This window comes from Adiantum capillus-veneris, chromosome 7, assembly GCF_014529385.1.
Source record: "Adiantum capillus-veneris isolate H3 chromosome 7, ASM1452938v2, whole genome shotgun sequence".
Classification (NCBI taxonomy): domain Eukaryota; kingdom Viridiplantae; phylum Streptophyta; class Polypodiopsida; order Polypodiales; family Pteridaceae; genus Adiantum; species Adiantum capillus-veneris.
Window position 1 is genome coordinate 112,608,398 of NC_140937.1, and position 14,838 is coordinate 112,623,235.

At 43.9% G+C, this 14,838-nt stretch overlaps 1 protein-coding gene across 4 annotated transcripts in view; it reads left to right on the forward strand.

The window, feature by feature from the left end:
• Positions 1–12,826, forward strand: part of LOC147454446 (DEAD-box ATP-dependent RNA helicase 8-like) — a 131,454-nt gene extending 118,628 nt beyond the window's left edge. For 2 of the 4 annotated variants that reach the window (XR_015188625.1, XR_015188623.1), the window contains exon 13: positions 12,528–12,826. The gene's annotated coding sequence lies outside the window, so the exon portion shown is untranslated. Of the gene's footprint in view, positions 1–11,943; positions 12,407–12,527 lie in introns of those variants that run through there. The other 2 variants (XR_015188626.1, XR_015188624.1) reach the window with 1 other exon arrangement.
• Positions 12,827–14,838: the final 2,012 nt, after the last annotated feature.

Consider the following 14,838-nt stretch of genomic DNA (forward strand, 5'->3'; position numbering starts at 1 on the left):
CCCACTGGTCATCTGACCATCTATCCTCATTGGGACAGCATCCAAAAGTGCAATGTGGCCCAACTGTCGGATACTTTCTGTTGGTGATCCCACCTTGACTTTATGTCTTTATTGAGTTCACTTCCTAGTATCCACCAACTTGCTAAGTGCGACGGGGGGACCTACATGATCTTGAACTGAGCCTAGACATCCTTTTACTTTACGAGTTCCAATGCCGACCAACTTCCCGTCTGCGGGTGAAACTACCGTTCACATTGGCCATACAATGTCCGACCATTTGCAACTTCAAAAAGAGGGTCTCAAAAATTAAACAAAAATCATTGGAAAGTAACCAACAACTAAGGTTAGCAGTTACCACGTCCTCATGACAGACATCTCCGCGAAGTGCCCAAAAAAGACACCGAAAGAACATAACGACAAAGATGACAAAAGGCCCGAGGGTTTGAAAGCAGCTGAGGAACGTGTACGATGAAACCAAGACTGGTTCCAGATTGCATGGGTACTGACCCAAGTACGATTGACAAGAGTATAGAACTTTGCCGAGCTTGGGGTAAAGTGAAAGATCAGGAAGCCCTGATTTTCTTTGATGGAGGAGCCAAGGCCAACTTCATTTCACCTGAATTGGCGGCGCGGCTCGAGATTACACCCGATCAGATTGGTCTATAAGTAGAGGTAGTTCTAGCAGCACCCGACAGGGACGTAGCCATTACACTTTCATTGGCAAACTTCGGTTGCATTGTCAAGGGTATTTGGGGCACGAGGACTTCTACATAATGCCCTTGGAAGGTTGTTATGTCCTCCTAGAATTCCCTGGTACCATAAGAACAACACCGTGATCGACTATCGGGCGAGAAAAGCGACTTTGACTATAGAGAAGGGCCGAACTATTGTACTTGATGTAAAACTTAAGGGCAAGTCTATCCCTATTGTATCGGCTTCAGCCGTTTCAAAATTAATGAAATCCAGTCTGTTTGTTTACTCGATCTTTTTGAAAGAGTTGAACGATAAACATAGGACAAATTTGTCGGAACTCAATAAAGAACGCCAACATTTTCTCCACACTCATGCCGACTGCTTTTCAGAGGGCTTGCCAGGCGAGTTACCACCCGCTCGTCCTGAGGATCATACCATCGATCTGATACTTGGAAGCACACCACTGAACTGGCCACCTTATCGTGTGAACCGAGCCCCGAACGAAGAAATTATGAACCAAGTGAAAGAACTCTTGGAAAAGGGTCTTGTCCAGCTGAGTACTTCACCTTACTGCTCTCAGATGTTGGTTTTGAAGAAAGACGGATCTTGGAGAATGTGCATTGATTATAGAGCTCTCAACAAAATCACCATCAAGAACAGATTTCCGATTCCTAGGATCGATGATATTCTTGACTGACTACAGGGATCCTCGTGTTTTAGCAGGATCGATTTGAAGAGCGGATATCATCAGATCCGAATCGCGCCGGGAGATATCTACAAGACAGCTTTTCGGACGACTTTTAGGTTATTTGAGTTTTTGGTGATGCCTTTTGGCATAACCAATGCTCCTGCGACATTTAACCGGATGATGGACATGATTTTTTCGAGTGTAGACTATTTGTTGGCACTTTCTTTGACGACATCATTGTTTTCTCTAAGGATGAGGCAGAACATAGAGAACATCTGCTACAGGTCTTTCAGGCATTACGAGATAATGCAAAAAAAAGTGAATTTTTCCTACCCAAGATACACTTTTTGGGACACATTGTCTCAGCAAGAGTGCAGATGGACCCTGCCAAGATAGAGACTATCCGTGATTGGCCCTATTTGAAGAATGTCCATGAAGTTTGAAGCTTCTTGGGCTTGTGTTCGTACTACAGGCGGTTCATTAGAAAGTTTGCAGAGGTTGCTTCCCCTTTGCATATGTTGACGCAGAAAGGAGTCCCTTTCTCGTGGAGATCCACAAAGGTAGTTGCCTTTCAGACATTGAAAGAGAAATTGACTAGAGGACCAGTCTTGACTTTGCCGGACTTGCAGAAGTCATTAGAAGTATATTGTGATGCTTGTGGTCGTAGTCTGGGTGCGGTCTTAATGCAAGAAGGCCATGTCATTGCCTACGAAAGCCGATTGTTTTCAAGGCCGGAATTGACAACACAGATTTATGAGAAAGAGCTTTTGGCGGTTATCCATGCTCTTACTCGGTGGCGACATTACCTACTCGGAGCGGGTTTTACTGTCTTTATAGACCATCAGAGTTTACACTACTTCTTGTCACAGTAAACAGCTATCGGAAAAGTAGATGCGGTGGGCGAACATCTTGTGACAGTTTCACTTCCAAATCGTCCATGTGTAGGGACATAAGAATTTGGTGATAGATGCTTTGTCTTGGAAGCCGTTGGTTCTGGCTATTTTCGCGATACATCATAGGAGCTTCGAGGATATGGTCGATCAATATGCCACAGATATAGATTTTGCAGATATTTTTCACTCGGATATGGAATGGGGAGGTAGTAGCAGGATATTCCATTCGGGATGGCTACTTGATGAAGAAAACCATGTTGTGCGTTACACAGCCGTTGAGGGAAAAGGTTTTAACCGAATGCCATTGTCCACTTTTATGGGTCACCGTGGCATAGCTACCACCTTGAAAGGTGTGGAGAGATACTTCTTTTGGCCGGGACTCAAGAAGGATGTGGACGATTTTGTACACAATTGCTTTGTATGTGTCACAAAGTGATGACGTGGCGGACAACAGAAACCCTAATTTCTGCCAGAAACCCTAAAATTCCTGCAAACCCTAATTTCCGGAAATCGCGGAGGCGGAATATTATTATTATTATTATTATTATTTTTTTGGGAAATTTTGAGCGACGCAAATCTCAGCTTTTCGCTTTGATTTGGGAGAAAGAAAGAGAAAAAGAGAACTTGCTTTTTATTGACTCTCATTGAGAGAGAGAGAGAGAATCTGCTTTTGCTTTCAAGCTTTTGGGGCTCTGCTTTTGGACATCCCTTGTAACCTTTAAATTAGTGGTGAGGGCCTCACTTCTCAGAGCATCTGGACGCAGAGTCTGAGAGTGAAACCCTAGCCACTCTCTTGTACTTTGATCTGATTAATATAAAAAGAAATACTGAAAGGGGCGCCAGTCTTTGGGGCCAATATCTCTAGGCACGGAACTCCGCGGGGCTAGTGCAAATCTATTGTGATCTGTGAATTGTTTTGAAGTGGTTATTTGGTGCTGTCGCGGTTGATTCTTGACTTGGAGTGTCCAAGTCTGTCACAGTGGTATCAGAGCACGGCCGATTTCTCTTCTACGGGAAATCCGATCCCCGATTTTTTTTTTCCGCGGCACCTATGGCTTCACGCAAGGATCAGTCGACTCCCTCTGCATCTGGAGATGCGGGCTGGGATCACAACGAAGATTTAGACAGAGAGTATGGCCCGCCTCGGCCTACTCAGGCGGAGCAAAGAGAGATGGAGCGTCGTCAATTGATTGGCGATGCAACAAAGATGATGCTCAATTTTGCCAAGGACCCGAAGATGGCAAAATATATGAACCAGACCTCTTTGGAAGAGGTACAGATGGAGTGGCAGAGAACCACAACACCACTCTCGGAACCCGCTCTCAAGAAACCTTCTGCCTCCAAGAAATATACAGAGAAGGAACTAGAGACCGTGGTTGATGCACGGATTGCTCAGCTTTTCGACGTGCAAAAAGCACGGCAAAAAGCACGGCAAAAAGTAGAAGAAAGGCACTGACTTCCCGGGATAGTTGGGTCGTCGGTTGACATTTGACAAGGCAAAGAAACGGAAGAAGCGTGTTCGATTTGAAGGAGTACCCAGTTCTTCTTCTTCTTCTTTTGACAGTTCTTCTAGCTCCTCGGATTAGAGCGAAGAAGACAGAAAAAGGCAAAGAAGGCTACATCTCGCCCAGAGACTGACAGTTCTACTGAGGACTCGTCTACAGACAGCTCAGATTCCGATGACGGAAAGTTTTATGCGAACAAGAAGAATTTTTACAAAGCCAACCAGTATGACTTTCTCGAAGATAAAAGCAAGAAAGTCCGAGAGTTTAAGGAAGGTGGCCACTCTATCAAGTTTGATACTTTTCAGGATACTCAGATGCTTCGAAGGCTTTGTCTTTTATATAGCAGTTTGATATCGCTTTCGCGGGAGGACGCTATTTAGAGCACTCCAAGATTCGGAGAGCTGCCTCTTACTTTAAGGGGAATGCTCGTACTTGGTGGTCCACGCTTCTATTAAGCAAGACTGTGCCAGTTACATGGCTGAAATTCAAGAGGCTTTTTATTTCTTCTTGGTTGACTCAAGAGTTTGAGCGAGATATACGAGCTGCTTGGAACCATCTTCGGATGACCAAGAGCGATACAGTGAATTGTTACTATGAAAGATTTTGGAGCTCTTTTCTACCCGCCTCTTCATTCAAGAAGATCTCGTTCAGAGAACAGATTGAGCGGTATACCTTGGGTCTACCTAAAGAGATCCGAGATCACTGCTTGGAACAGAAGTTAGCTTCTATTCAGGAGTTGATGAGACATGCGACGCGGGGCTTTGCCATTCACTCTGGCAGTCTGACCTACCCCACAAATGAGGCTATGACACAACGAGCCGAACAGACTTCTGGGAATGAAAGTAGAAAGAAAAAAGAGCAACCAAGAGAAAAATGATGCACGACCCAAGCTTACTCCTGAGGAGAGAGCTCGCTTCATCAGAGAGGGGAAGTGCTTTGGATGCGGGGAACAGGGACATATCTCCGCGAAGTGCCCTAATAAGGCACAGAAAGAACAGAATGATAAAGACAACGACAGGCCTGAGAGTTCGAGAGCAGCTGAGGAATGTGGCAGAAAAGGCAGATAGAAAAGCAGAACTGGTACCACATGGCGTGGGACCTGCATTGAATCTAATGAATAAAAGTACAAACTTTGCCGCTTTTGGGGCAAAGTGAAGGATCAGGAAGCTCTTTTGAAGGAGCCAAGGCCAACTTCTTTTCACTTGGAATTGGTGGCTTGATTTGGAAGTACGCCCGACAGACGGACGCCACAGGCGGAGGTAGTTCGATTTTGAGCTTTTGGTGATGCCTTTTGACTTAACCAATGCTCCTGCGATATTTAACCGGATGATGGATAGGATTTTTCAAGAGTACAAGCTATTTGTTGGCACTTTCTTTGACGACATCATTGTTTTCTCCAAGAATGAGGCAGAACACAGAGATCATCTGCTTCAAGTCTTTCAGGCATTATGAGATCACACGCTAGTGATTAATGCAAAGAAAAGTGAATTTTTCCTACCAGAGATACACTTTTTTGGGACACATTGTAGGAGTGCAAATGGACCTGGCCAAGATAGAGACTATCCGTGATTGGCCCGATTTGAGGAATGTCCATGAAGTTAAAAACTTCTTGGGACTGTGTTCGTACTACAGGCGGTTCATACGAAAGTTTTCAGAGGTTGCTTCCCCTTTGCATACCTTTTTCGTGGGGACCCACAGAGGTGACTGCCTTTCGGACATTGAAAGAGAAATTGACTACGGGACCTATTTTGACTTTGCCGGACTCGCAGAAGTCATTTGAAGTATATTGTGATCCTTGTGGTCGTAGTTTGGGTGCGGTCTTGATGCAAGAAGGCCATGTCATAGCTTACGAGAGCCGTTTGTTCTCTAGGCCGGAGATGACAGCACAGATCTATGAGAAAGAGCTTTTGGCGGTTATCCATGCTCTTACTCAGTGGCGGCATTACCTACTCGGAGCGGATTTTACTGTCTTTACAGACCATCAGAGTTTGGGCTACTTCTTGTCACAGAAGCAGCTTTCGGAAAAGCAGATGCGGTGGGCGAACATCTTGTCACAGTTCCACTTCCAGATTGTCCATGTGAGGGACAGAAGAATGTGGTGGCAGATACTTTGTCTCGAAAACCGTTGGTTCTGGCTATTTCCGCGATACATCATAGGAGCTTCGAGAATATGGTCGATCAGTATGCCACAGATACAAATTTTGCAGATATTTTCACACGGATACGGGATGGGGAGACAGTAGCTGGATACTCCCTTTGGGAAGGCTACTTGATGAAAAAGACTATGTTGTGCGTTACACAGCCGTTGAGGGATAAGGTTATGACTGAATGCCACTGTCCACCTTTTACGGGTCACCGCGGCATTGCTACCACCATGAAAGGGGTAGAGAGATATTTCTTTTGGCCGAGACTCAAGAAAGATGTGGAAGAGTTTGTGCGCTGTTGCTTGGTATGCCAGAAGGTAAGTTTGACAGGCATAAGGCACAGGGATTGTTACAGCCTTTACCCATACCCACCCGCCCCTGGGAAAGTATAGCGATGGATTTCATTTTTGATCTCCCGAGAACACAGAATAATCACGATGATTTTCCGATTACATGGCACGTCTGAGACGATTGTCTCTAACAGAGACCCCAGATTTATGAGTTTGTTTTGGAAGGCAATTTGGGAGAACATTGGCACACAATTGCAGTTCATGTCATCGTTCCACTTGCAGACTGACGGACAATTTGAGATTGCCAATTCAGTGATTTTAGATTTATTGAAGTCTTGTATCTCGGATCAGAAGACTCAATGGAAAAAGAACCTATCTTTGGTGGAATTTGCCTACAGTAACACGATACACTCTTCGACGGGGAAGACGCCATGTGAGATTGTTGCAAGTGCTGCGAAGGTTCCATCCTTCCTGAGCACGAAAGATTAGATATTTGAAGCAGATGAATATTCGCGAGATTTGGATACGGCTTTTGCCAAGGTTCGCGAGACTTTGTAGAAGTCTCAAGAACGACAGAAAAAGGCAGCGGATCGCCATTGTCGCGACTTGAAACTGAAGGAGGATGATTGGGTGCTCTTACTTTTGAGAAGGCACGCATAAGAAAGAAACAGGGAAAGGAGAGGCTTTTTCCAAAGCTTAGTATGCGATACTACGGACCTTTCCAGATTACTAAAAAGATAAATGATGTCTCCTTTCGATTGGAACTACCAGATACTTGGAGGATTCATAATGCATTGCATGTGAGTCTCTTGAACCCTGTTAAGGGTGATGTGCTTGATGATGGGGAGCCTGATGAGCAACCCGCAGTGGAAGAAAACGAGGAGACCCTTGTTCTTGAACAGATTTTGGCACATACGGATACGAAGAAAGGTAAAGTCCGAAGGCGGTTCTTGGTTTAGTTCAAGAACTTTCCTGCATTTGATGCGAAGTGGATGGAGGAGGAGGACCTAGCAAATACTCCTCGGATTGTGAAACTTTACCTCAATGTTTTGGTTTAGCATAGTCTACTCCAAACGGAACCCAGAAACTCAGCTTGGCCGAAGATCTGGTGCAGTGGGATGCACAAGAGGGGAGTTACTCCGCTCCTTTGTCAACAGATGCCTCGATTTTGATACTAAAGTCAGTGATGTCTCTTTGAGCTTCAGGGATACTGAGAGCTGACAGTATTCTGCTGGATGACTTTATGAAATGGAATTCTTGATAATGATACTGATTTGTTCTTGACTTCTTGTGAGTGCAGGAACTGATAGCCGAAATGACTGCAGCATTTTGGTCCGATTGATCTCGAATAGACATGGTTGCAATAGTGGTTAGTCAATCGGACATCGATGAGGTCCCAATTGGACCTAGATGTGATTGCTAGCTACATTGCTGATAAATCATGGTCTAAGATCCGAATGAATGTTGAATGTCATGTGATGTCCTGTGATGCCTGGTGATGTCCTGTGATGTCGTGTGATGTGACTGTCGATTTTGTACATGTGCTAGATGTGTGTTCCTAGTACGTAAGTACTAACAGTCAGTGTCTGCTAAGACGGTTTATGGCTTTTGTCGGTTTTGCAGGCGTAATCGCGGTCGATTACAATGCTTTCAAGAGGGGGGTATGTCACAAAGTGATGACGTGGCGGATAGGAGAAACCCTAATTTTCGGAAATCGCGGAGGTGGAATATTTAATTATTTTTTTTTTGGGAAATTTTGAGCGACGCAAATCTCAGCTTTTCGCTTTGATTTGGGAGAAAGAAAGAGAAAAAGAGAACTTGCTTTTTACTGACTCTCATTGAGAGAGAGAGAGAATCTGCTTTTGCTTTCAAGCTTTTGGGGCTCTGCTTTTGGGCATCCTTTGTAACCTTTAAATTAGTGGTGAGGGCCTCACTTCTTAGAGCATCTGGACACAGAGTCTGAGAGTGAAACCCTAGCCACTCTCTTGTACTTTGATCTGATTAATGTAAAAAGAAATACTGAAAGGGGCGCCAGTCTTTGGGGCCAATATCTGTAGGCACGGAACTCCGCCGGGCCAGTGCAAATCTATTGTGATCTGTGAATTGTTTTGAAGTGGTTATTTGGTGCTGTCGCGGTTGATTCTTGACTTGGAGTGTCCAAGTCTGTTACAGTATGCCAGAAGGTCAAGTTTGATAGGCATTAAGCACAGGGATTGTTACAGCCTTTATCCATACCCACCCGCCCCTTGGAAAGTATTGCAATGGATTTCATTTTTGATCTCCCGAGAACACAGAGTGGTCACGATGGTAGCTGGATTGTTATTGACAGATTTAGCAAGCAAGCTCATTTCATTCAAGTGAAGAAAACAGTCAAGTCGGATCACTCAGTGAGACTGTTTGTGGCCCAAATCTTTAGATTACGTGGCATGCCTGAGACGATTGTCTCCGATAGAGACCCCAAATTCACAAGTTTGTTTTGGAAGGCTATTTGGGAGAAGATCGGCACGCGGTTGCAGTTCTCGTCATCATTCCACCCGCAGGTTGACGGGCAATCTGAGATTGCTAATTCAATGGTACTAGATTTATTGAAGTCTTACATCTCGGATCAGAAGACTCAATGGGAAAAGTGTTTACCTTTGGTGGAATTTGCCTACAATAACACGATTCACTTTTCGACGGGGAAGGTGCTACGAAGGTTCCACCCTTAGGCACGAAAGATAAGATTTTTGAAGCCGACGAGTACACACGGGACTTGGACACGGCTTTTGCCAAGGTCCGAGAGGCTTTGCAAAAATCTCAAAAAAGACACAAAAAGGCAGTAGATCGACATCGTCGTGATTTGCAATTAAAGGAGAACGATTGGGTGCTCTTACGTTTTGAGAAGGCACGCTTGAGAAAGAAAAAGGGAAAGGAGCAGCTTTTTCCAAAGCTTAGCATGAGATACTATGGACCTTTCCAGATATCCGAAGTCACCGACACTTTCTGGCCTATATATTGATGAGCTTACAGATTATATCGATAGTGGAGCTCAGCTAGGAGGTATATGGATCACTCTTCTAGATGGAATTGTGTTGATCGCAGAGTCACCAGAGGGAATGCAGTGGCAGTTAGATGCATTACACTCATATTCACAGGAGAGTGGGTGGTATGGCAGTCAACCTCGGGAAGACCAAGGTTGTGGTGTTTAACACCACTCCATAGTGGGCGAAGAGATTCACAACTCAGTTCACGTATGGCCAGGACATAGTGGAGTATGTGGATTCATACACTTATATGGGAGTGCTTTTTTGTGGTCCTTCCTTTTCCTTGAGAGGCGCTGCGGATGTCAGACTGACTAGAGGCTATGTTCCCTAGAGAGAATGTGCTCACTTGTGCAGTTTCAGGAGCTCTGCACGAAGCTTTGGCTTTTTGATACTATAGTCACTTCTTCTATACTAAAGAGTAGATATGGGGCCCTATCATGGACCACGATAGCAGACATGGACGCACATATGATGGTTGAAAATCTACGGAGATTCCTTTGGTCACCATGATTGCCAAGATGATTTGCAGCAAGGCCTCAGTCCCACATGAGATTATCAGAACAGAGCTTCGTGCGACTCCCATTACAGTTGAGGCATTCGCTACATTTGTTTCATTTATACATAGCCTATGGGAGCTTCCTGGAGATAGATATGCTTGGATAGCTTTGGAGTCAGAGGCAGTTGGCTAGTGCCGGGGATACTACTTGTTGGTATCCACATATACCACCGTGGTTTGATTTACATGCTTTTAATATGGATAAATTACCTGCATTTCAGTACTCAGTAGATGGCCTTTGCTCACTCTCAACTGTACAGAGATTAGACATCTCATCAGACAGGACATCACACAAATTAATGTTAGCAGGACATGGTTGACACATGCAGACTGAGTTAGGGACGAAGATGGCTTTCTACCAAGAGCATCTCCTCCATAGTTACAGGGGATGACCATTTTCAGGTCTCCGTTCCCCGTTTCCATTCCAATTTCCCGTTCTGAATCCCCGCTCCATGTTTCAGACATAAGCGTCCGTAACAGGGAATGGTATTTCATGCCCATTGCCGTTCCCGTTCCACATTCCGGGTAACTATGATCTCCTCCACACTACAGATAATGGGTTCATTATTAGACCGAGATACATGGATACACAATTATCACATACATTACGATGTGTGATTGGCAAGATTCGTACCTCTTTGCATTAGCTAAAGGTAGAGGTTGGCAGATATAGTGGAGCACAACTTCAGCAGCGTATTTGTTGGGTATGCCCAGAAACGAAGGAGCACTATATTTTTCAGTGTCCTGCATACTATGAGATCAGAGGTCGTTTTCATTGCCTCTTTTGGGAGGGCTTTGGACCGCTGTCTAGAGTTATGGGTTACTTAGATCAAAGATGCTTAGGCCTATATCTACTTGAGATACATGGACTCTAGGGAGACAATTTTGAGGAGCAGACGAGCAGAGCATAGAGGGCTAGTACAAAGACAGATCACATCTACCAGCACCAGTCAGAGATACACCGGGAGTACAAAGCGTGCGACGACACAAGGTATCGTGACTGACAGGGCTACACAACTGCGTCAATCTAGATAGCCAAGGGTTAGAGACAGACCATTGGAGTGTCTACGGACTCAAAGGAGGAAATAGGCCATCATTGCTAGAGACCAAGTGAGAACTAATGCTTTTTCACTATGGAGGAGATTGACGCTTTACTTCAGAGGCCCATGAGGCAATTCATTAGCTGATATACTCTCCTTCCTTGTTATCTCCCTTGCTGGCTTTCTACTGTATTAGTTTCCATTTCAGTACGTTTTATTTCGGTTCTTTTTACCCAGACAGTTGTATTTTTCAGATGATGGTTGTATATTCGGTCTCATAGGTCATTTTGGCCTTTGCAGATGTTAATAGTACATTTCATCTCTCTCTCTCTCTCTCTCTCTCCCTCTCTCTCCCCAAAAAGAAAAAAAAAGAAAAGAAAAAAAAATTGAGTCTTTTTTTACTGAAAAAGTAGAGTTCATCCCTCTAATCTTGAGGGCAGCTCTAATACATGAAAGCGTTCCCTCTCATGCACTATTTGTGGAGGCCACTAGCTCTCTCTTTGTCTCATGCAATTCATTGCCATAACAGTGCCTAAAAAAGCAGACCTCTCTCTACCCCTGGCGAGTTCCTTTTGTCTAAAGGTGAACTCCCCACCCCCACAGAGCGTGGTTGCATAGGGACACACTGCCTTTGAGACACAGCTACAGATGGCTGTGTGGATTTGCAATGGTGCTATGTGATTAGATGCAGGGCGTTTTGAGGAGTTCTTGGGACCGAGACATTGTCTTCCTCAGCGACACGCACCAAAGCCATGAGAGGGGGTTTGATGATTCTAGTGCATCACAGATATCTGTATAGAGGTCAACGTGGTCTTCGATGTGATGAATAAATAGATCCAGCACAGATCAGTGAGAAATCTGAGCTCTACTGTGGACCAAGATGTTAATGTGATTGATGATTGCTATCCAAAATTGAGTGTGGATTAGTATATGTGCTATTGCATGCTCTGTGATGGTAATGCCATGTGTGCATGGTCGTGAGGATGTCTGCACGAAGTCGTTGTCTACTAATCTTTGGTGCTATGTCTGTTTTGTTGATAACTGTTATGGAGGGAAATAACTGTTATCAGAGAGCCTGTGAAACTTGGCGCATTACTGGTGGGTTTTGCAGCATTATATGGTGTCCATTACATCTGACGATTTGGCACTGCCTACAGTACTGACGTGTCAGCTCCGTGTGGAAAAGTGCTGACATGGTAGTTTTTACGTGGAGTACTGGCCAGAGTTCCTTTTGGCCAGTTTTTGTAAATAGCAGGTGATTAAACTGCTTTTCTGCTGTACCAGATTAGTTGTAACCACAATAGCTCATCAACATGAAAAGGGTCCCTGTTGAGGGGCCAATATCTCTGAGAGAGGAAATCTGCCCATCTGTGTGCTTAGGCTCTGTTATTTAGTTCAGTTTTGTTTTTGAAGTGTTTTACCGCCTTGTCCATGTGACAGCCCGTGTCACCTGTCGGTACTTTAGTAATACAGCTCTGTGGTATCAATGGATAACCCAGGGGTTTTAAATCCAGGCTTTGAATTATATATTGCCTTTGGGCTTTTTAGTAATATAAAAAAGGTTCCGAACCGTTTTAATTTGGGCGATAAATTTGCATGCTCAATTTAAATATAGCATGCAGAAGAGTTTGCATTGCATTTAGATTATAACCCAGTAAAATGAATGGACTTTTGTTTGGTTTGGTACTAATGCAGGTCTGTATCATAAGCTACCTTGTTTTTGTCAAAAACATGCAAAGTTACAATGGCAGGACGTCAAATAGGTGAAATGAAAGTTGCCACAATAAATTCGACAATTATCAGACATTTGTGCAAAAGTGAGACTCAGTTGTGTGCCCATGATGAGTAGTATTATTCACTGCACTGAGATTTAATATTTCAATTTACCACACCTTGCAAGTAGGGCAGCTCAAACTTCCAAGTCCGTGGGGCGTTTGTTTTGTACCATAGCTTCAATGCCAGTCTTAAAGGAGGAAGGCTCTACTTTTGGTTTAGATTGTTGCTTTTGTCATAGGTCTGTTTTTTCGTGTACTATTGCTGAGAATCCGGCAGTGGAGATTGAGCTCCTACTTTAGCCCCTAGATCCCCCATCAAGGACCTCATGGGAGATAGTGACAACACCACCACCATTAAAAAAAAAATCCTCACACAAAAACAAAAAAAATTTCTGTGTGACACATTTGCACATGGGGTCGCAAGCATGCCCATGTAGATGTTTAATTGATTGCTATAAGTAGTTCTCTATTTTATGGAAGCATCACCATTATTGGCAAGGAAATGTCTTCCCAATTCTTGAATTCTATATCTGCTTGTTAAAGAAAACTACCTCTCTCTCTCTCTCTCTCTCTCTCTCTCTCTCTCTCTCTCTCTCTTCCTTGCATAGCTATGCGTTCGTAGGTGAAAGCTCTTCCAATTGATGTAAGCTTCTCGTGGTATTGTGTAGCTGAGTGTGGCCGTCTACGTTCTGTGATTCACACTTCTAAAAATCAAGTTTTTAGCATAGCGACAATAAGGGAGGATGCTATCGAGTACTTTATGTGTCAAACTCGCATGTAGAAAATAGAATGTAGAAAACAGGCGCGACTTTTGTCAAAGTGCATAGGGATGTTTGTTATGGTATAGCCTATTCACGTAGTAAGTTTTAGGGCTTTTGGAGTGTTGTAGCTATTACAAGCCGTCACTTGAAACTCATAGGAAAGTATCTTAGCTTTCGGTGTTTGATGCACACTTGAGATTGACACCAAGGATTAGTGAGATAGATTGGGTTTTTCAAGAGGTAGAGTTACCTCTGTAGCCTCCATGCACTAGCCGGGTCAGTTATGTCCTACGGATTTACATATTTTTGTATCTGTGGTTCTCGCTTCGCTACCATAGATATGGTGAGGCTTGTAGTCTGCCCACATTTTGGTGCCATTGCCGGGATGAGGTAGCTTAGACTATAGAAAAACCCAATGCAATCACTAGTAAAATCCATTACTTTCTCTAGACCTCTCTTAGGTAACAGTCTTGTCGATTTCGCACAATTAAAAAGCCCATTTCAAAGATTACATGAGATTGGAGTACCATTGGACATGAGATGGGACATCATTGTGTTGTATGAGAGTATGGATGGATGAGTACCTTGTCCAAGAGGTTGGTCAGCAAAGGTAGATAGTACTACAGGGGGTAAAGCAGGGTTACCGGCTCTCACATGAGATTGTGTTTCATCTACATAGTAGGTAGTGGAGGTATATCTTTTGCAGGGATGTTTGTATCTATCTTGTTGTATGTCGATGACATTGTTTTAGTGTCAGATTCAAAGGAGCTGCTATAGAGATGTGGTGGCACACAATGATTTTTCTTGGAAGAGAGGGCTTGGTTTTAACCTCGTAAAATCAATGTTATGGTTTTCCAAACATCATTAGTTAGGAGCCAGACACATTATGTATGGGGAGGAGGTAAGAGATAGTGACTCCATGTGAGAGTGACTTTCATCACATTGACTGTTTGATTTTCACAAGAGGATTGGAGACAATATGTTAATATGCAGCAAACCCCCAAACCCTTAGTACCATGTGACATAGTACAAGCTGAATTTGATGGTGATTGAGGCACATTTAGAGAGAGGGGTTATTCATGGAGGAATGAGCACAGAGGATTACTGGAGGAATGAGTAAAGAGGAAGGATTACTGTGTGGTCTTGGAAGGCTGCTCAGGCATTGGCTGCCTGAGGGAGGAGAGATTGTTTGCCAATCATGGCTTGTATATGAAAAGGCTACCACCATTTTAGGTTGATATACACGCATTGCGTATGTAGCTCTTTGATGCAGAAGTTAATACGTACTCTCTCTCTCTCTCTCTCTCTCTCTCTCTCTCTCTCTCTCTCTCTCCACCCCCTCGTATGAGGATGGAATAGTGAGTGGGAACTCTTTGGAAGCAGCCTTATGATTAGCAGTAGCTTCAGTAATCTGTAAACTGGTAATTGTTTAGTCGGACAAGTCGTCAAAACCCAATACAAACACCTATA